At 46.3% G+C, this 23220-nt stretch overlaps 1 pseudogene; it reads right to left on the bottom strand.

The window, feature by feature from the left end:
- Window positions 1-293: 293 nt before the first annotated feature.
- LOC121838518 lies at window positions 294-838 on the bottom strand (annotated as a pseudogene).
- Window positions 839-23220: the final 22382 nt, after the last annotated feature.

The raw sequence follows: 23220 nt of genomic DNA, 5'->3' as shown, positions 1-23220 counted from the left end.
GTCCAGTTATTAAAATTGATGCTGAAATGTTTAACAGATAATTCAGTTAGTGTGAGCTACCTAAACTAAAATCCATAGAAAAAAAACAAGGAAAACAAATGGCAGCAATTGTTTTAAGCACTGTTGTATGGAATGCTTGATTTGAATTGAGGTACCCTACACAGAACTAGCAAAGCACAACTTATAAAAGCCAAACTAGCAAAAAGCAACTGATGAGATCAAAGACTGCTTGAATTATCTCTGCAAAATAGTACTCTTGGGCATCCATTGATCCGGCATGCACTTAGGGTCATTCACAGGAATCTCTCCTCAGCGAACAGCGATGCAGACAGTTTCATTATTCCTGCAATCACTAACATGGTTTCATCCATAATGCCCTTCATGCTCCACGGAATGCTACTAGCTAGAATTTTGAATATCTTCCTTCGCTGAATGGCTCGTTCGACATGCACGCGAGCTAACGCAATCTTCTGCATCTGCAGGGCTTGTTGTTTCGACAGCTGCAGCTGTTGCCTGAAGGGAGGCCTGATGACTGTGATGAGTCAATCTTCACAAAATGAATCAATCAAAAACCCACAATCAATTGTTATTGCATCCACCGCTGATGACAAGGAGTCGAGCACGCCACTTTTCTCAAAAATGGCTTCGTCAGAGGCTCTGCCACATGGGCAATTGCATCACCTGGCGTAACACTGATCGTGTATTTACATGTAAATCCTCTTTTGTAAAAAGAGAAGGTGAGCAGCACACACCTTAAGCACTTGGGTTGGGCTATTGCCATTTCTGTGCAGTCTAACACAAGCCAAACATTCTGGAAAGGCCAGAAGTGCACTGGCATGTTCTCCAGAGTTACCTCTTTTGAGAAAATGCAAACTGAGCATAAGATCTGCGACAGAACTCTTGTCGTTTTAAAGATTACTCTGGCGCATAGTGACAGGGAACACCTGCACAAGTTCTTCAGTAATGTTGTCGAAACATTGTGTTTTAACTTGATCATAGTCAGAACCACTCATTCTCTTGCAGACGACTGATGCTTGCTCGTTAACTTGACAAGTGTATTAAGCACTTCAAGGGATGGGAGCCCTGTAAAGGAGTTCACATTGTCTTTTGTGAGGAAGGATGAGCTTCCTTTGAAGTCGCTGCTTGAAACTTGCGTCCCTTTGTCTTCATTGGTGACAGGCTCAACTCGAGGAGTGCGTGCATACTTGCCAGCCAGCACCTCTGCCATTTCTCTTTCATTGGCAGAAAAAAGGCCATCTCCATTGGAAAGTAGCTCTTCGCAATTGTCACTGTTTTCCTAAGAAGACAAACATATTAAATACCTCACGTAATGGCTCAAAGCGACCAGTTTGTTGTTTTTATCTATGCTGCTCCCACCATCTGGTCTCAATAATTAGAAGGTGCACTCGGTTGCAACTCCTCAGCAATTAAAGTTGCTGTTGTAACCAAGCTGCATATTTCCAGCAATCTCGGAACACTTAAAGCGCAGAGGTACAAGTGGATATGTGAATTAGTAGCAAGCATGTAACCACATTATGTCTTTGAGATAGTTTTACCTAAGGGCCCCAGATAGGCTTTGTGAAGTAGCGACAGCTCCTCATACAGGGTTGGGCAGAAATACTCAAAAATGTATTTGGAAATACAAATACTGGGATACATTGAAATAGTAGCTAAAATACTGATACTGAAATGTATCTGTAAAAGTGTATCGCGATACGTATCGGAAATACATTTTAAATAGATGCAAAAGTATTTGAAAATACAAATACAGGATTACATTTTATGGAGGGCAGAAATACAGATACTGCAATACGTTTTTCAAGTTTGTTTGAGACGCCAAATGATATGAATTTGGAAGTGCAAGTTTTTGATTCTGAAATTACTTTCCCGTAGGCTTGGCACTTTGCCTTGAAGCCAGTCATTTCGGACGACGAAGAGTCTTCAATGGGCTCAATAAAGAAAAAAAGAAAATGTTCCATCAAGGACTGACCGCGGTCCCTTCGCTGACATCCTGCCTGTCTGACGAGGGATGCAGAGAGACTTCGACCTCAAAATAAATTATGTCATCCTAAATCCCATCAAAACGTCACCAAGCCCCTGTTTAACAAGGACGCCCCTGTCAACATTTGTCACATGACGTGATGGTGGAATGAACTGGTATTCTTTATCTGTAGGTGTGGCCTCGAACAAGAAGCTTTACCACGCTGCTGTATGGAAGGACAATACATACTTTTGTTGTAGGTTACCTCGCTAAAGATTGCGCAAAAATCATTTGGATTTTTCGAGAATAGTGGACCACCTAAGCATCCTGGAACACATGTCTTATCTTCTTTTATGGTTAAAAAACGGTACGGTGGCATCCTTGTTGTGAAGGTCCTTCGTGCCGACCCCTCCGCCGCCGACGCATGGATTGCAGTCCTCAAGTTTGGCCTTGCATATTCCAAATAGAGACCTTGTGGATTGCGACCTGATATGGCCGGCACAGGTGCGAGCTCTCCGAGAAACAGCGTGCTCGAGACGAGTTGCAGGTGTACGATTTCTGGGTTGGCACAGCGAGGCCACGTCTGACCTCCTTCTTGGGTTTCGGATCACCAGAGCAGCGGGTAACGTTCACATCGGCTCGGCTGATGACGTACCCTTGAGCGGTGCAATATAGTACGGGCGCAGCCGCAGACACATTCGAATATGTGTTTAACTTCACTGCCAAGTCATCCTACTATTTCAAGTCAACCACCGCCAGGCTCGTGCTGCAACGGGCTGTGACTCAGCTTTGCCTGCTGGGTGTACTGTGTATGCTAATGCAAGAGAGATGGTTAGCAGCGGGCATTGGATGCCAGCAAACAATGACTCAAGAAATCTTTGCCCAAGGGCCTGCGGCAGAAGATGCTCTGACTCCACTCCTGGCACGCCACCTGGTTCAAATCCCTGACTACGCAACACTTCTCAGAAGAGAGAAGAGGACGCTTAGAAAAATAGTTAAGAGAATCGGAAGGAACCTTGGTCAGCATTGTTAGGATGCCCCAGCATCTCTTTGACCCTGATGTCCTCAGAAGGAAAAAAAAAAAAGATGCGTTCTTTTTTTGGGGGGGGGGAGTATTTCTTAAGAGATGTAACGAAATACATTTCACTGTGATGGTATCGCGATACAAATAAACGTCCAAAAATGTATTTCGATACAGGAATACAGATACTGGTGAAAAAAATGTATCGCGATAGACAAATACAGATACGAAATGTATTTCTGAAATACTATCGCGATACATTTGTATCGTGATACTGCGCAACCCTGTCCTTATGCCACACCTTCTTTACCTCGCGAAACACATCCTCCCCCCCCCCCCCCCCCCCCTCGTGCTGGACTCTCCCATTGGCCTGCACCCACATTCCGGTTCAGATTAGGAAGAAAATAGCAGACAGCCCGCTGTCTGCCATTTTGGAGGAGGGAGAGGGGGGGGGGGAGGAAGGTCCAGTGCGGCAAAGCCGCTCAGGGACACCCCCTCCTTACCCCTCCACTTTCCGGGATACAAGCCTGGGTTTCGCAGTTTTGTTTGAAAAACAGTCATCTTTTTCGTATTCTTCCCATGAATTTCTGAGATTTGAAGTGCAGTCGGACGAGTGACCTTCCTCCCCCCTGCACTTCAAAGTCGCGTCCGACTTTGAAGTGCAGTCGGACGAGAGACACACTTCTGTCGCGCAAGCGTTATGCGTTCAACATTTGTGATCGGCAGGTGTTTTTACCGTGCTATGATCCCCCGCAGGGGGCACCTGTGAAAGCAGGTGTTTGGAGAGTGGCGTCTCCACGGACCCCGAGCCATGCGGGTTCGCCCGCCCACGTCTGGCTGTGCGTGGCTTTCCCGTGTCCGGGGAAAAGGGCATCCTGGTGGTTGAGCCGAACCCGGGGTAGGTTTGGACCCTTCGGGGCCCCCCGGGCGAGGCAATACACCACTTCGGCCCCCGCTTCCCGTAGACGGGTGTCCTGGCTTGGCCCGACCAGGATGATTCAGTCAGTCGCCACTTCTACTATCCCCTCCCTTCTTTCGCCCTTATCTTCCGATACTCTTCACTCTCCTCATTTCTCTTCCTTCCTTTTTCAACTCCTTTGGCGGCAAGGGCTAACCTTGGGTGGTGACAGATACTCTCGTCCGGATCCACACTTGGTTATAGTTTCTGGGTAGCGCTAATAGAGTAATGCTTCCAGCAAAGCCATATTTGTTATGGGGTGTTACCTATTCCCTCGCTGGGCTCCGTGGTGGGCGGCGCGCCACAGATTCCGAACACTCCTTGCCCTCTTATGGCGCCCCTCTCTTCCAAACCCCGTTCGGGGCACGCCCTTAAAAGGCGCTGTCCTGAACACAAGACCATCGAAAAGGAATCTGAGATAGAAAGTTTTACGAAGTTTTTCGTTGTTCATTCTCTTGATGAACAGAAACCCGTGTCAAAGCTATCACCATTTGTTGTAGCCAAAGTACTTGAACAGCTTGTAGGGTTTTCCTACAAGGCTAAAAAACTCCACTCTGGAGACCTCCTAGTGGAAGTAAACAACAAAAAGCAAAGCGAAGCAATTCTCAAGCTGAACACCATCCTTGAAGTGAAAGTGTCGGTGAGCCCTCACCGCACACTTAACACCATCCGCGGAGTCCTCTCCGAGGACAACTTCTTGCTCACTAGTGAGGAAGAACTCCTCGAGGGACTCCAAGGTGCCGGTGTCGTTGCAGTAAAACGCATTATGTTTAGAAAAGATGGTGAAGAAGTCCCTTCAAAACATGTCATACTTACTTTTGAAAGGCATACACTGCCAGAAACAATCAAGGCTGGATACCTGAACTGCCACATCCGCCCTTACGTCCCCCACCCCCAGCGGTGCTTCCGTTGCCAGCGTTTTGGCCACGGAACACGCAGCTGTCGAGGGAAGGAGACATGTGCGAAGTGTGGCAGTCAAGATCACGTCTCTGACATTTGTGAGAATGTTGCCCACTGCATTAATTGCAATGGACCACACCCCACTTATTATCGTGGCTGTCCCATCTGGAAACAAGAAAAAGAAATCATTGCTATCAAAGTCAAAGAAAACATCAGTTATATCGAAGCTAAGAAACGGTATTCCTTTATGTCGAAGGGATCCTACGCCGACGTGGCGCGCAGGGGTCTTGCGCCACGTTCGGAATCGAGGGCTACCCAGGTCTCACCTAAGGTTCTGGAGGCAGCCCTCAAGGCCCCAACCCCCCAGCTGGGGCAGCAGTGCCCCCCTCCTCCTGGAGGGAGTGCACAGGCTGCTTCGCTGGTTCCAGACAGGCCGGCAAATGCCGTACCTGTTTGCACATCGCGGTCCTCTTATGGGGAGAAGAGGCGAAACTCCCGCCCGGCCTCCTCGGAGAGGACCTCCTCTTCGAAAGAGCGGCACAATCCTCGTGCTGCTCCCTCAGTACCCAAGGGGCCGGAGGAGGGAGAGTTGAAAGACACTCTGCCCAGCACCTCCGGTGCCTCTTCGGCTGGTCGTGGCCGGGGCAAGCCACCCCGTGCAACGAACCAGCCAAAACCTTCAGGTAAAGACTCGCCTCCAGAAGTGGAGGCGACGGATGATACCTCCGAGTCACCCACTCTTGCATCCGACCAGGATGACATGGAGTGGCAGACTTTGAAATCCAAAGGGAAAAAGCCAGTGGTCCCTCCCAAATAACCATTAATTTAATACTCTCAATTTTTCATTTCCTCTCTCTTTTTAATTTTACATTTCACCTTTTTAGATAAATGAAGAATTTACATTTTATGCAGTGGAACTGTTGTGGTCTTTTACCTAATATTGATGACATTAACTATTTTATGGATGATCTTCGGCCTATTGCCCTCGCGTTACAAGAAACCCATCTCCAGGCTCATCATACACAGATTTTAAGGCGTCATCAAGTTTTTCGTAAAGATCGTGTTAATTCTAATTCTGGGGGCGTGGCAGTGATTGTGCAGAGCGGGGTTGCCTGCTCCGAGGTCCCACTGTGCACCCCACTGGAGGCCGTAGCGGTACGTGTTCTTTTAGACCGTCTTATAACAGTAGTTTCTATTTATTTGCCTCCAAATGTTCCCCTGCATCTTTTTGAGCTCCAAGGACTCGTGGGACAACTCCCTCAACCCTTTTTAATTTTAGGTGATTTTAATGCCCATCATCCTATGTGGGGCAGTAGTCGTCTCGATTCTCGAGGCAGAGTAATTGAGCAGTTTTTACTATCATCTCAAATATGTCTTTTTAATAAGAGGGAGCCTACATTCTTTAGTTCAGCTCACAATTCATTTACATCTATTGATTTATCTATTGCGTCACCTTCATTACTGCCTTGTTTTTCTTGGCAGGTTCTTAATAACCCTTTTGGGAGTGACCACTTTCCTATTACTTTAGAGAGCGACATTTGTCTTCCCACTCTGTTAAAACGAATGCCTCGGTGGAAGTTGGACAAGGCCGATTGGTCTCTTTTTAAGTTAAGCTCCATGCTGGATACATCCCTGCTTTCCTCCATGACTGCAGATGAAGCCACATTGTATGTGACAGAGCAGATAATAAATGCCGCTCAGCAGTCAATTCCCCAAACTACCGGTAATCTGCCTCGTAAGTGCAAACCTTGGTGGAATAAGGAGTGTGCGATTACGCGCACGGAGCAAAATAAAGCATGGGGCAAGTTCAGGCGGTATCCCACCTCAATAAACCTGGTTGAGTTTAAAAAACGAAAAGCTAAAGCCCGGTGGACCCGTAAGCGATCGAAACAGGAAACCTGGATTAAATATGTGTCGTCTCTAAGCAGCTTTGTAACTGCTAAGGAGGTCTGGGACAGATTCAAGAGAATCAAAGGGGACTACAGGGGGTTCACGATTCCCGTTTTCAACCCTCCATGTGCATCACTGAAAGATACTGCCAACGTTCTTGGGAAGTACTTCTGTTCGGTGTCCAGCTCCTCTAGTTATTCAGATTCCTTCAAGTTGTTTAAACGACGTGCAGAGCAACATAATATAGTCACAACGGGATCAAACGCTGCACCTTATAATCAGCCCTTCACACAGTACGAGCTAAAGAGTGCCCTTGATATAAAAAAACTCTCTGCTCCTGGACCCGATGGACTGCATTACGAAATGCTGCGTAATCTCTCTCCAGAATCTCTTAAATCCCTTTTTAATTTCTTCAATTCATTGTGGAAAAGGGCTAGCTTTCCAGCGGCTTGGAAACGGGCACACATTATCCCTCTCTTGAAGCCGGGTAAGGATCCATCTCTGCCTTCTAGTTACCGTCCGATCGCTTTGACCAGCTGCCTTGGGAAGACATATGAAAGACTGATAAACAGGCGGCTGATGTACGTTCTAGAAAAGGAAAGTATTTTGGATAACAATCAGTGCGGGTTCCGCCGAGGACGATCCACTTTGGATCATTTGGTGCGCCTAGAAACGGCCATACGTGAAGCATTCGTGAATAGGCAGAATTGTGTATCGATCTTTTTTGACTTGGAAAAGGCCTACGATACAGCATGGAGATATGGCATCCTCCAAGACCTTTATGGCTATGGAATTCGTGGCCGTATGCTGCAGTGCATAAAAGATTTTTTGACGGACAGGACGTTTCAGGTTAGATTAAGAACTGTTTTGTCGGATCCATTCGTTCAGGAAAACGGGGTCCCCCAGGGAGGTATCCTGAGTGTTACACTTTTCGTTATCAAAATGAATTCTCTCGCTCAGGCTTTGCCACCGTCCATTACATACTCACTTTATGTTGACGATATCCAGATCTCGGCGTCGTCGTGCAATCTCTCGAGCTGTGAGCGCCAGCTACAGCTGGCCATAAATAAGCTTGCTAAGCGGGCGGACCAAAATGGTTTTAAGTTTTCTCCCGAGAAAAGCCTCTGTGTCCCATTTTCTCTACGCCGTGGTCTATCACTGGATCCATCCTTAAAACTGCAAAGAACCTGCATCCCTGTCAGGAAAGAGCACAAGTTCTTAGGTGTTACCTTTGACAAAAAGCTCAATTTCATTTCTCACCTGAAGTCACTCAAAGAAAAATGTCTCAAAACTGCGAATATTTTGAAAGTCTTAGCCCATAAAACTTGGGGATCTGACAGGAAATGCCTTCTACGGCTGTACAACGCTCTTGTTCGATCCCGTCTCGACTATGGGGCTCCAGTTTACGGTTCTGCACGACCGTCCGCGCTCAAGATGTTGGATCCAGTCCATCACCTTGGACTGCGACTCGCAACAGGTGCTTTTCGGACGTCCCCCGTCCTCAGCCTGTATGCTGAATCAAATGAGATGTCACTCGAGAAAAGACGCCAACATCTAAGCTTAACATACCACTACAAGATACTTGCGAACCGTAATCATCCAACCTACAACTCCCTCCAAAAATCTAGATATTGCCGCCTCTTCCAGAATAGGCCAAGCATCGTAAGGCCCTTGAGTTTCCGAGTACAGGAATTTTGTTCCTCACTTGATCTTTGTTTGGACAAAGTTAATCTTATGCAGAATGTAGAGTGTGTTGCCCCCTGGGACATAGTGCCATTTGCCTGTGACTGGGCTCTCACAAGGTTTAATAAACATAGCGTCTCTGCCCTTATCATCCAACAGGAATTTTCTGAGCTTGAGAAGAAGTATGAAGGCTACACACATTTTTACACTGATGGTGCTAAGACGGCGTCATTTGTTGGCAGCGCCGTACATTCTGATTGTTTTATTAAAGTGAAACGTCTAAATACTTTCTCCAGCATTTTTACAGCTGAAGTTTATGCAATATCCATGGCCATAGATTATATTCTCCGAGCTAAAATAAAGCAGGCTGTCCTATTCATAGACTCCCAGAGTGCTGTTACCGCAGTATGCTCTTTGAGAGTTACTAAAAATATGCTGGTGCAGCAACTACGAAATAAGCTCAATAAAGCTGTACATGGAGGCCTAAATATAAAATTTTGTTGGGTGCCCAGTCATATGGGTATAAAAGGTAACGAGGAAGCAGACAGACTCGCTACATCCTCAGGTAATCTTCCCCCGTCTCACGCCTGTTTGCCACACCAAGACATTAAACCTGTAATAAAGTCATCCCTTCATCGTTTATGGCAGTCTGAATGGAACATGGAGTGCAACAATAAACTTCATATTACAAAGCCGGTTCTCGGGCTCTGGGAGAACTCTTCTCACAGGAACCGATTCCACGAAGTATTGTTTTGTCGGCTTAGAATCGGTCATTCTTACATATCACACAAATATCTCCTTAGTGGGGAGGACCCACCGGTGTGTGAGCATTGTGGGGATACACTTACCATCATGCATATCTTGTGGCTGTGTCCAGCTTCGGACAATGAACTTCATACCCACTTTCCTGAATTGTTTCATTTCCAAATTCCATTCCATCCTGCTCTTTTACTGGGAGAATATCCCCTCATCCCATTTGACCGTCTATTGACTTATATTACTAACGCAGGTTATATTAATCAGATCTAGTTTCGCATAGCTAATTATTATTTTGTAGCACAGTAACAATAATAGCTTGTTTTCCTTTTAGCTTTGTTTGGCGCAGTATGGCCTCCGTTGCTGTTGCGCCATAAAACCCCCAAACAACAACAACAACAACCGTGCTATGATCCAGAAGGGAGCATGGCGTGTTGCGAAAGGCCACAGGAGTCAACCTTACCTAACTAATTCGACCGGCGCCGGTGAACGCCTTGAGTACCGTTGCCACGTGGCTCCGGTCAGCTGTGTCCGGAGGCAAAACGAGACGCGACTTGGGAGCGCCAACGCACCTTGGTGAAAGGGGATCATCGAGTCGAGCGACGCGTCCTTACTTCCGGCCCCTCCCCTAGCTGCGTCTGTCTCGTCTCGATGCACGGCGCCATCGACAGTCTCGGGACGCCGTGGACAAAGAAGGGTGCTTTGCGCCCTAATCCCAGCGTAAAGCGTTTATGGGATTATCTTCTTAGCGTGCGTGAACCAAGAATCTGCACCTGGGGGTAATTATCTCTTTGCCCCATCCGGACTTCGACGGCACCGGTGACCGACCAAGGACGTCTGGCCCTCGGTGTGCGTGACGTGTGTGGCCGTGTGCTAGGGAGAGGAAAGGGGCGTGCCTGAACATTGTTTTGGTCAAGGCAGGGACAATAGGGGTTCCCTACTAGGGATGTGGGAAAAGGTGACATTATAACAGCAGCAGTCGGCGGCTGCTAGTGTTTCTCTAGTGTTCTCGAGCGCTCTCAAGCGCTCTCTTGTCAAATGATGTAATCTGTCCATATGTACATATAAAGAGTTACCTTTATGAGACACCCTCCTGTTCCCTGGTCCTTCCCAAGCCCGGCTGCCACACGAGTTCCCACCCTGGCTCGGCTCCCTGCCATACCCAAAGTGCCCAAACAACCGCTCGGTCCCAACAGGGGTCCTCAAGTGAGATGGAAAAAAGCAAACCAATCGCCTGAATTTGCCGCAAAAGAGCAATGATTGGAGATAAATTTATTACATGCTGAATGCAACAATATTGATAGGAGCTCAACTCAAAGAGAGCCGACCAAGGTGCTGCCACAAGGCCACAGAAAGCAGTGCATGTCCTCAATGGTGCAGAATGAAACAGAGTTGTGGCATGAGCAAGGTCTTGGCAGATTGTGGGTGTAGGGAAATGTGCTTCCCAATGTTAATGAAACCCCTTTGCCATTTCAGCTCCTGGAGGTTTTGCCACGGATGGCCACAGATTTGCAAAGAATGGCCTCGGGACTCTGCAACACCAGCACGTCACTGGTCCAAGTGGCCCTCCTGCTGGCCAGCAGGGCACTCGAAAGGGAACAGTCTGCAGTCCAAGCCCTGCCCGCAGTCCCAGACCTGCCCGCAGCCCCGGCCCACCCCGCAGTCCCGGCCCAACCCGCAGTCCCGGCCCAACACGCAGCTCTGGCCCACCCTATAGCTCCAGCTGTAGCCCCGGCCCACCTTGCAGCTCCGGCCACAGCCCCGGCCCACCCCACAGTTCCGGCTACAGCCCTGGCCCACCCTGCAGCTCCGGCCGCAGTTTCAGCCGCAGCCCCAGCCCACCCCACAGCTGGACCATAAACAAATTTAAGATTATTTTTTAACACATGCCAAGCCGACCGTTTAGTTTTGTAGCCTCCGAGATGGGTGCAATAGTCAGATTACAGCAATAGCCAAGAGCTAAGTTTGTCCATTTTCCTTGGCTGTGACCCGTGAATCAAGTAGAAAATATTGGCTGTGCAATAGACAGATTTATGCTCAAGCTATAGCCATGTCTCGTGTTTGACGAACAGCGACAGTAATAGTCGATGACAGCTTAACAGTGAAGTGGAAGCTCCTCCTATCTCTTTCCACTTAAAGGGCAACTCCACTCCATTTTTACAATTTTTGGGTTATGATCTGTTTAGTCGAAGCCAACGGCCCTGAATCACGAGATATAATTTGTTTTTCGGTAGTGTGTATAGTTTTGTAGATATCGCGAATCCAAGTATTGTTCCCGCGGCACGGCGAAACCGAAACTACCGGTTGAAGCAGCTTGGCAACAGTGATACTAGTGGCGCGTCGTCGGCATGACCTAGTTCTGGTCCCGCGCTTCTCAGCCGTCGCGCCGACAAGGTCGGCTCAATCGCACGTGGAGTTTCAAAACAGAAGGTTAGATGCACATTTTCTTTTTTTACCGCTTCACTTTGTTAATATGCACCAAATGTAGTAAGTTTTAGTGTGTATTTATACATTTGCCGGCCGAAAAGCGAATCCGACTGCTATAAATATGACGCGGTCGGTGCCGGCGCAGCGTGACTGTATTTGTTTTTTGCTCGCGGACCGAGAGAAAACGAAATAACGGGAGATAGACGGACAGATCTATCCACAAGTGGTCTAAGTTGCTAAGCTAAGGTGCCTTTATGTGCACGCTAGTTAGATCAGCCGCGACCTGCTGCGACCGGCCGATCGTGCTGGAGCAGCCGGCGGACGGTACGCGAACAGCGACGGCACCGCATCGTTCTTCAAAGACGCATGTTTCGTGGAGAAACCCGCAAGTCAGCAGCCGCAGATCCCGTGTGTAGGTGTCTGACGTAAAGTGCTGGGAGCAGAGCTTGCTTGGAGCAGAGCTTCGCGTTGGAGCTCAGAGTCAACGGTCTTCCGAAGTCTATCCGGCGAACGGCACCGACCCACACCTTGTGCCTCTTACGGTCTCTTGGGAACTGGTGGAACCGCAGCTCCGGGTTGCGCACCGGGTTTTTGGTGCAAGCCAGGCCACTACAACACTACAAATCCTGCTCGACATTGCCCAACGCGAGTACGGCGAGTCTCTCCGGCTCCACGACGCGCGCGTGAGCGAGCGGCACCGCTTCGCTCTCTTCCGCGCTGTCGCGGAAGCAATGCTGGAGTTAAAGGAACTGCCTGGAGGCTAATAAAAATAGGGAAACACAAAATAATGTGGTAAACACCTCGTGCCGTCAGCAGAATCGCAGAATGCCACGGGAAACGAAGCGCTCGCGGCGTCCGTACGAGAGCGTAGGACTAGAACTACGTCATTGCCCAGTGTTGTTTCACTAGCTCACCCGGTGCCAGCGTTGCTCACCCGCTTTCGGGCCGCTGACCGAGCCGGGAGAACATTTTTAATATTGGTTTTAATCGATAACGCGGCGTCGGTTTGACGTAATATTTTGGGTATGACCGTATTTTGAACTCCTAAAGCGATATCAGTCATTCCGATAGGGTCGACTTTTTGAGTGGAGTTGCCCTTTAAGCAGAACGAACAGTGGAGAGGAAGCAAGCTCCTCTCCAGCCTTTGCTCTGCTAAACCGAGAAGAGGTGGGAGGAGCCTCCACTTAATTCTTAACCCGTCGCTTACTATAGGGACTGTTCTTCCATTCCTTTCTTGTGTCAAGAAAGTTTTGTTCTTTGTTGAGAACTTAAGAGGCCTGCAGTCTAGTCATGGGTTGCAATAGTGGCTACATTTATTTTGTCTGAACTGCCTATGTAAGGAACTTGGCCTTTTAGCTTTTTGTGTGTATCATTGTCATATGTCTAATAAAATGCAATCTAGAGACTATGTGCTTTATATTGTCCTTAAATAAGAGAAGAATGCTTGGTACATGTGATATGTTTCTTCAGAATGGCCTAGTGTTTAGACGGTGCTACACTAGTCAGAAGTTTTTTTTTTTTTTTTTCGAGAATTTGCTATTGCTGCGCTCAGATAAGAATGTTTGGAGCAACATCCATCGTACATCTTTCAGAGTGGTTCAGCGTTTATGTGGTGGCACGCTAGTCTGAAAATTTTTTTTTTCTTTTCGAGATTTAACTATTGTGTTCAAATAAGACAAGACTGTTCGACAAAACATCTGTGATATATGCTTCAAATTGCCCAATTGTTTACATGACTCTATCTAGTCAATGCTCAGTTTCACTTCCGAGAATGGAATATTACATTCCGTGTTATCACACTTTTATTTATGAAGTTACAGGTTTTTCTAAATAAAGCAATTTTCAAAACAAACTAGCTGTGCCCTGTCTTGAGGTAACACAATATCAAGGAACACACCTAACTTTGATGAAGTGTCATAAAAGAGATGATAAAATGGAGCAGAAGGCAGGACGCTTTAGACCAATCGTAAAATGAAACAATGCCCACGACAGCAATAATCCCTGGTTCAATCAACAACTAAGAAATCTGCAAAAGAAAACATTTGTCTCTAGAGGTAGTCTTTGCGCCACAAAACCCCAATCTACTACTACTTCTAGAGGTAGTCTAAATTAATTCTCGGTTGTTTGTAGGGGCAAGCCAGATGACCTATTGGTCTGGCGACTAAACCTCCGAACCTTTTCTGTCACTGTCCACTGCGTCTCGTGCCTTCTGCTCATAAAATGGAAAGGCTGTATCCATATCACCGCAATGCACTCGACACGTATCCGGAGGCAGCACGCTGGCTGTGCGACAAACTTCACAATGTGTAGGAGCTGAAGAGGGTGCGTAGATTATGGACAGTCATGGCTTTGGAGCAGGAAGCTCCACAGTCATGGTTACGGCTTCCACGGGAAGGGCTTCACTGAGGGTGGTCAGGACCTTGGTGGTCAGGACCTCAGTCATGGTGGCAAGAGGTTTCCTGTCGCCGGCGGCGTCCATGCAGGGCACCATCGTGGCAAGGGCGCTGAGGGGCTCGTCGTTGGTGTCGCTGGTGTTCGGGACCACCGTCGTGGCAGCGGACTCCTTGTTTGTGGAGCTCCGCAGGGGCACGACTGCGGCGGGTTCCAAACCGGGCGACAAGGTGCTGCCTCAGAGCCCTTCCCCTGTCTGAGAGGCCGACCGGAAGGCCGGGAGGAGCCAGCCTTTCGGGATCCAGTGCTGACCCCTCTGAGCTCGGCTCAGACTGCAACTCTGACACTTCAGGGTCGGAGTCTGACTCCGGTTGTGGCTTGCTCGGTGCAAGGCAGATGCAAGGGTCGGGGAAAAGAATGCAGTGCGTGGGACAGAGGCGACCCGAGGACAGATTTGGCGAGCCCCAAGTGGCCAAGGAGGAATTGATCAAGGGTGGCGATGTGGGTTAGTTGGTTCATACTGACGAAAAGGCAAACAGCGCACAGTAAACGGGGACTAAAGGAAGTGCAAACAGGACAAGTGCTGTTTGCACTTCCTTTAGTCCCTGTTTACTGTGCGCTATTTACCTTTTCGTCAGGAATTGATCCCATTCCGGACAGACTGGCGACCTTCAAAGCGACCAGGTGAGCCCCCAAGGATCAGCGAAAATGCTCCAACTTCATGCAAAATGCCTGCCTTCAGACTAACTCAACGACTTCCAAACCAACCAGGAAGAGAGTACAGGCAGACGGTAACAGTGAGTGGGCCGAACCGGACAGCGACTCGCACTGCGGTCGCATGCCTTGCGCAGTCTATCACTGTCGTAAGATTGGTGTAGTGTGGTTTTCGTAGCCTGCAGAGTGTGAGAGTTATGTGGACATAAACAGAGATTAATGGCCAAACTTTGGGTGTTCTCTCACTTCAAGATGTTCCGGCAACTGTGTCTGTGTGCCTCACAACAAGCACAGTTTGTGTGGTACTGTGGCTTTCAAGCAGTGGCAGCCTCCATTCCAGAAGCCCACGCATGTACATAGGGGGCTCCGCGTGGCGAGCCACGGTCAGTTTCACCCCCAGCGTTCGACTCTACTGTCTCGCCGACTTCGACGCTCGCGACGCTTTGTTATTATCGTCTATTCCCTTTTTGTTTTCGGCACAAGTTCGCCACCTTAACCGTTTATTTCTTCCTGTTTATTTATTGTTATTTTGGTCACCACCCGTGACAATATTCAACCAATTTTTGAACGCGACGGGAATATTTCAAATTTCGTTGAAGTATCCCTTTAAATAAAATATTTTGGTTTAAAATCATTTTCCTGAAGTCTTGAAGACTGCTATGGGGGTAAATACACATGAAGAAATGTGCCCTAATTTTGTCTGTATTTAACCGCACTTCGTGAGTACATTGCCAGCTATGTTTAGACAGGCACATAGCCAGGGGGGTGTTCAGGTGTCAGAACACCCCCGAAATTTTACTTTATATATATATATATTTCATAAGACTGATTCATTCGATCAAGTACGGTTCAATCATCATATTTTAGATTATTTCCTCTTCGGAGACCGCCGTACAATGATGGAAAATGCCCGTGATATATACCTTATTTACTCGCACAATGAACCCCCCAAGTCGGCTCTCAAAATTTAGATTTTTTTTTTCACTCGCGTAATAAACGCACCCCCAACTCCGAAGTCAAAATTTTGACCCCCCCCCCCCCCTCAACCAATGCGCGCGAAATGAATGTACTTTTCTACCCTGGTGCAGCGAAAACGCGAATGCATGGGCAGCGTGGGCGAACAAAACGCCTTGCGGAAGGCGTTAAAAAAATATCCAGCGGAAGCAAGAACCAAAAAAAACAACATGAAAATAAGTTTATTTTTTCTCTTTTTTTTGCTGCACACAGTGCAGTCTGGTCCCGATGTCGCACGCCGCGTGCAAGGACGCAAGGAAAATAAAAAAGAGAAGCGGAGAAGCCTTTGCCTAAGCGCATGGGCAGCGTGGGCAAACAAAACGGCTTGCGAAAGGCAGCAAACACGGAAGCAAACAACAACAAAAAAAAAGTCTTTTTTTTTTTCTTTGCGCATCGCTGGGTGGTTTGGGGTTGCGTAGGGTGCCTACATGTTTCCGCCGCTCCGGAAACATGTAGGCACCCTAGGGTCGCGCGTCGCGCGCAAAGAGATAAGAAGGGCTTAGCTTAGGCAAGGGGGCCCGCGCCTAAGCAAAGCAAAGCGCTTTATGATTGTACCCTGCCCTCGCCTCCGCACACGTTCGAGGGCTCTGTTGTGTACAAAAAAGAAGGGAAGAGAACAATTAAACCAATCGCAGAGCGCGGGATGTCAGCGGGAAGAAGCGAAAAAAAGTTTGCGCGGAAGTTTCCTATTTCCACCATTTTGCGACAGCGTTGGCGGCATCTTCATCTTCGTGTTGACTGACGACGCAGGGATGGGCCGTTACGCCAGCTACACGTGCGGATCCAAACTTCAAGTTGTGGAGCACAGCATTGAACATGGCAACCGCGCGGCCGCAAGACATTTTGGCGTCGACGAAGTGCGCGTCCGGTACTGGAAACCGCAGCGTGAAAAGTTGCAAGCCGCAAACAAGACGCGTCGGGCATTCCGAGGACCAAAACAGGGAAAGTTTCCTCGCGTTGAAGAAGTGCTCGACTACGTGACAAACCTTCAGAACGACGGTTGTGCTGTATCTCATGAGTTGGTACAGAATCACGCACGAGTCGTTGCGAGAAAACATGGCATCTCAGCGCAGGATTTCAAGGCCAGTAATGGCTGGACGACACGCTTTATGCGACGGAAGGGACTGAGTCTCAGAAGACGTACGACAATGTGCCAACTGCTCCCCGCAAGCTACGAGCAGAAGATCATTGATTTTCACCGTTACCTCATAAGGATGCGCCAAGGAAAAGACTTCACCCTGTCCCAGATTGGTAATGCCGACCAAACCCCCCTGAACTTCGACATGCCGAGAAGTATGACGGTGGAACAGAAAGGAGCACGCAGCATACAGACACGAACAACGGGTGCCGAAAAACAATGGTGTACAGTTATGCTAGCGGTAATGGCGGATGGCCGTAAGCTCCCGCCGTACGTCATTTTCAAACGAAAGACGATTCCAAAGGGAAAGTTTCCCGCTGGCATAATCATTTGTGTAAGACAAAGGATGGATGTCGGCAGACTTGATGGTCGACTTGATCACCACAGTGTGGGGCTCGCGGCTGGGTGCCCTCCTCCTGCCATCACTGCTCGTGCTCGACAGCTTCCGCGGGCACCTCCTCGACAGCGTTCGCCGCAAGTTAAAGGAGCTCCGGACCGATATTGCGGTCATTCCGGGTGGCCTGACCTCAGTCCTACAGCTACTTGATGTTTCCTTGAACAGGCCCTTCAAGGACAATGTGAGGAGGCTGTATACCGAGTGGATGGCAGCCGGAAACTACGCATTGACACCCAGGGGCAAGATAAAAAGGCCGTCTATCGAAATGCTTTGCGAGTGGATCGTGGAGGCGTGGACGATGATTACCGCTGACATTATCGTCAAGAGCTTTAAGAAGACGGGGATCTCCAACCGATTTGACAGGACTGAGGATTACCTCCTTTGGGACCATGACGACGACGATGTGGCTAGCGACATCGAAGGCTCGGCTAGTGAGATCGCGGAGCTTTCCGACTCGGAGTGAAGTGAAAAGAAACAATAAATTGAAAGCGTGAATTGTGACCGAGAGCGTACCTGCCTTTTTATCATAAAGGTGAGTCTTACGATGCAGCGTTTCGGTTAATGCATTTCTCATTTCAGCGTTCCAAAATAATTGCTTGCGATTTTACCCCGCATCCCCCCGAAGTTACGTCGGTTTTTCGGGATAAAAGATCCGTTCATTATGCGAGTAAATACGGACGCTAAAATTTTACTTCGCGTAATGAACGCCCCCCCCCCCCAACTTGCATGGATTTTTTGGGGAAAAAAATGTGTTCAATATGCTAGTAAATACGGTATATATGTATATTAACCATGTTGAATTAACCTGAGACTGGGGTAGAGAAGAAACATCAAAACGTAGAAGGGACAGAAAATAGATAGGACGACGTCTCAAACTCGGCTAACTTGTTTATTTAGTCCACTTCCTTATATAGTCTCAACTCCACCAACATAAAAGGACGAAGTCTATACAGTTCAAGCGCCACAGTCTTCATCACATAATGCAGGAACGTTGACAACCTTTACAGGTTGACGCGATAAGGCAACATCCATCCACCTTCAAACCTGAACAAAAGGATCTCCTCCCCTACTCTTAGCAAAATTCATACTTCTGAATCATAACACGCCCCCTCCACATATTCAAGAAAAAAACAGAAACGGCTATGGATACCTTGTTTTCGGAATGGGTAGGGAATATTGGAAAGTTGAAAAGAAATATTTGTGCAGTACTGAATGAGGATGAATTGAAGGATGCAGCAAAATGTATCACAAGTGCATTGAATTCAACATTGGGCATCAAGTTTTTCCTAAAAGACCATAAGCCTGAAATGCCCCTTCGTGCGGTCTTCAGTGAGAGTGAGACATCAGTGAGAGTGAGACAGGAACAGGTATACCTGCGAAGAGCTGCACACTTGACAGGCACATGAAAGAAGAGGAAGAGCGGAAGACGAAGGTTCAGATATAGAAGAAGAGAAAGAATCCGTTTAGCTGTACACTAAAGAGAAAGATTTCACTAAAATAGTTGCTAGTCCAGCGGTGTGTCTGCCTTTTTTGTTCGTCTCTGTGTGTGTGTCCTTAAACCGTTCAGCTGGCACTTTGACAAAAAGGCTCATCGGGAAAAATCGGTATGTTGCGAGACTGGTGTTGTGTATCAGATACCATTGGAGTGTGGATTTAAGTATGTAGGACAGACGTCACGCTGCATAAATTACAGATTAAACAAACTTAAGAGAAATGTAAACAACAATGCACAAAACTCGGAAATAGCAAAACATATTCATGAATGTAACAACTGCACGGCGCTCTGGTCGGAAACGGATATAATACACAAAGAGAGGAATGATGTAAAGAGAGTAAGGGAGACCGTGCGGATAAAGTCTCTAGGCAGCTGCATAAGTCAGGCTTCACTACAGTTTGGAAGCAATTCAAAAAGTTTTCTAAAGATGTAATTTTTTTTTGCCCTTTAGGTTGTTTGAAGTGCGACCTGCTTGTGATTTTTCAAGAACCTGTAAAAATTTTTCTTTGTGGGGTTCTCTACGTGTGTTGGCCCAACTACCGTTTCAATGTTTTTGTTTTTTTTTATGTGGAGAGGGCATGTTATGATTCAGAAGTATGAATTGTATTTAGAATAGTAGGGGAAGAGATCCTTTTGTTCAAGTTTGAAGGTGGATGGATGTTGCCTTATCGCGTCGACCTGTAAAGGTTGTCAACGTTCTTGCATTGTGTGATGAAGACGGTGGCGCTTGAACTGTATAGACTTCGTCCTTTTTTGTTGGTGGAGATGACCTCGAGATTGAGACTATATAAGGAGGTGGACTAAATAAACAAGTTAGCTGAGTTTGAGACGTCGTCCTGTCTATTTTCTGTCCCTTCTACGTTTTGATGTTTCTTCTCTACCTCAGTCTCAGGTTAATTCAACATGGTTAATATTCACCAGCTCGCCTCCACCCTTATGATATTTTCTCTCTCTCTCTCTCTCTATATATATATACGTATATATAACGAAGTGAAAAAAAATGACCGCATCTCCACGTGAATGATGTTGATTGGGGCGAAGCTCTGGTGGTGCTGATGATACGGATTTTGTTCATAAGTAATGCTGATGGTGCTGATTTTTTTTTCGTCTATAAACCTTGAGCCAATGCATGCAAAGTTTAACGCAATTATATACGCATTTGACCGCAGCGCCCTCTCCTGTATAGACGTTGAGCGGCTACATGCAACGTTTCATCCATGACATCCCCAACTCTTGAGTTACTGCCACATCTCAGAGCCCCCTACTCGCCACGCAAATCCATTGGTGTCTCCCCGCACAGGTTCGAATCCTGTCGACTGTGCAAACATTTTTTCTTTTTTTAAGACAGATGGGATGGCAATCGATGTGAGCACGGACGCCGGACAAGGCTAGACGCTGAGGAGCTTCGCCCCTAAAACTCACGGTGATAAACAACAAACAGCGGAAGTTTAATTGGCAGTTTCCGCTTCGTCAGGACGATATATATATAAAAGAAAAGGGGAAAGAGAGCTAGCGAAAAATTGGGCCAAGAGCGGGGATTGAACCTGCAACCCTCGCCACTGGGCGACGCCTTAACCGATTAGACCATCCCGGCCACTGGTTTTGGCGGACTCAATTTTCGATCAGCTCTCTGTGTACTGTTAGTTTCGAATTCGCTTAACTGGGCAGATGACAACCGTTGCTACTAGAATTAAATACAGGAATTAAAAACAGGCGAAGGTTGCGGGCTGAATCCCCGCTCCTGGCCCAATTTTTTGCCAGCTCTCTTTCCCTTTTCCTTTTCCTTACTTTAATGCAATGAATTTAATAATCACCTTCTCCCCTCTTTGTGCTCTCTCTCTCTCTTTCTGTATATATATATGTATTGTGAGGGCGCTTATGCGTAGCACTGCCCATGGACATCGTCGTCGTCATTTTTGGCTGTGGCTTTTGGCGTCGTCATTTTTGGCTCAATATCTGGTTGGATGTGCTAACCACTACACCTCACCACCTTCTCTTTTCATTGCTTCTTATCTGTCTTATTAATGCACTGCAAAAATTTATCCAATGAGGTGTTTTGTAAGCACACACTATATTTTAATACCATTAATTACTACTATTTTATTAATATGATTAAATATTATATTTAGTACTATACCGCATTTTAATATATCGTTTATCCTACAGACCAGTTGGGGACAAAACAGCAGCATGAAAGTACATATTTGGCTGCATGTGTATGCATTCAGTATTTCTTAGGATATTCAATAATAGTTTTTGATGACTTGTCCGTGCTCCAGGTACTCATAATTACTGGTATATGTGACCTATGTCAGTGTGACCTAGGCATAGTGCATAATATGTATATAAAGTTGGAGCTGATGTATTTGCAACTCATTGAACTACTTCCAACAACAGAACCTCTTCTTTTTAATTGTGTATGTCACTTTAGAATTATATACAAAATAATCTGATTCTAGAGAAACACCGTGATCTTGCTGCTTATGTCTAGAAACAAACTATAATCTACTACATCAGGGTATGATCGACCTTAACCATAAATGACAAGTGTGTTGTGCAAAGGAAATTCTTCAATATAAAATGTAATATTTTGGATGGTATTGGGAGTTTTTGATTTTCTGTTAATTCCTCTTTTGAAATGTGTGTGCTGTTGGTGTCATGTTCCAGGTGCAATATTAAAGATTCCACATGCTTTTAGAAACTCGGCTTCCTTCTTTGGTACCGTTTTGTTCCGCAGCTTGCACCGAGCTGCGAAATGGTTCTTATTGGTTGCCTGCAGTTCTGAAAGCTCTAAGCTTAACAGACAATAAAATGAATTGTTACATTGCTAAATAATTTAGGTGTGGAAATATCAAATTTTTCTTGTGAATCAAATATAAATACTAGTAGTAATGTATGACTGCAAATCAAATTGAAATATTTTCTAATATAAATATTTTACATATTTAGCAAATGGAGCATAAGTGCTTAATTAAATTATGTCCTAATTTTTGCTGTAAAAAGCATACTTATGATAAGTGACAAGTTATTACATCAGAACCATTTAAATACTTGTAATAGAAAAGGCCCTGATAAGACAAGTTGGGTAAAACATAATGTAACATGGCAAGCAAAACAATGAATACCTTTATTTGAATAGAGACATTTTTTTTGTTCTTTCCGTTAAAATTGGGTGTAGAACTCTAGTCACAACCGAAGAAGAATGGCCTGCAATGGTAAGCGAAAGGTCCGACGTCATCAAGCCAAGGCGCTCTTTCACGTAAGGCGGAACGCCTCACGTGAAGGCACACTGGTGGAAAACAGTGAAGCTTGATGCACGTGCCGGTGCGGAACAATGAAGCTTCACTACTTTGCACTGGTGTGAAGCGGGTGAAGCTTGACATGGGGAAACTGGGGAATTGTGAATACATTATTTATAATTTTATAATGTTCAAAACACTCTAATACTTTGAATGATAGAAGTGTGCTGCGAATTGAATCGAATAGCGAACACTAATCGCGAATCATTTGGAGTTTTGAATGTTTGATGTTCAGTAAAACACTGGAACATGATTGATGTTCCAGTAAAACATGATTATTAGAATCATGTTCAAAGCCTCTAAGAAGAACAGACCGGTCAAATACACTGTGACGCAAACTGCTTTACAGGCTTACCCTCTCCTCAAGCACTGTGTGCTCAACCGTCTTGTTTTGTGCTACTAATTTTTTTTAGGGATGTCCTTAGAGCGGATACCCTCTCGGCGGCTTGTCTGAGTTTACGTAGTCTGTCGCGCACAGAGCTACCTGGATGTTTGTATGGCTTGCTTCTGCCGAGCTTCTGGAGCCTCGACTGCAAACACCTCCGAAGGTTTCTGCATAGGAGGCAACTCAGCTGGTCACTTGAAAGTGAAGAAATTGAGACTTTATTGACCTCTTGTGTACACACTAAAATATTTCTTTAATGATTTCTAGCTATTTTTATTGCATACCATCATAAATCTAAAGGGCATCATATATGCTTATGGCTTTTATTCAAAGCCCACTTCTCACAGTGAAATTGTGCAAACAGAAAGAGCTAGAAAGCTAATCTCAATTGCAATAGTTGCACCATCTCAGAACTGGGCACCCAGACTTAATATACAGCCTCTCGACTATGTGATGTTAACCATTTTCGTTTCCATAGTTCACCAGCAGAAATTAAATTCTGCTTTTCAGATATCCAGCAAAACATCTCATGGCACCTTGGAAAATAAGTCTGATGGATTTTAAAATTTACCCTATGCATTAAGACTGTTTACACTCTAGGTATAAATTACTATTGTCATGACAAGAGTATAATATGTGTCATACCTAAGGATTTGTATATCCAAGAACCAAATTGCAGCCTTACAGACAGGTAGCATTTTTAAATATAATTTGCTCTTGGTTTTAATATTCTATAAAGAGCCATTTTTAGTGAATATCAGGAAAGATATT

The sequence above is a fragment of the Ixodes scapularis genome, unplaced genomic scaffold (genome assembly GCF_016920785.2).
Source record: "Ixodes scapularis isolate PalLabHiFi unplaced genomic scaffold, ASM1692078v2 PGA_scaffold6__148_contigs__length_123643588, whole genome shotgun sequence".
Classification (NCBI taxonomy): domain Eukaryota; kingdom Metazoa; phylum Arthropoda; class Arachnida; order Ixodida; family Ixodidae; genus Ixodes; species Ixodes scapularis.
Note: the sequence above shows the minus strand (reverse complement) of the source record. Positions and strands in the feature narration are given on the sequence as shown.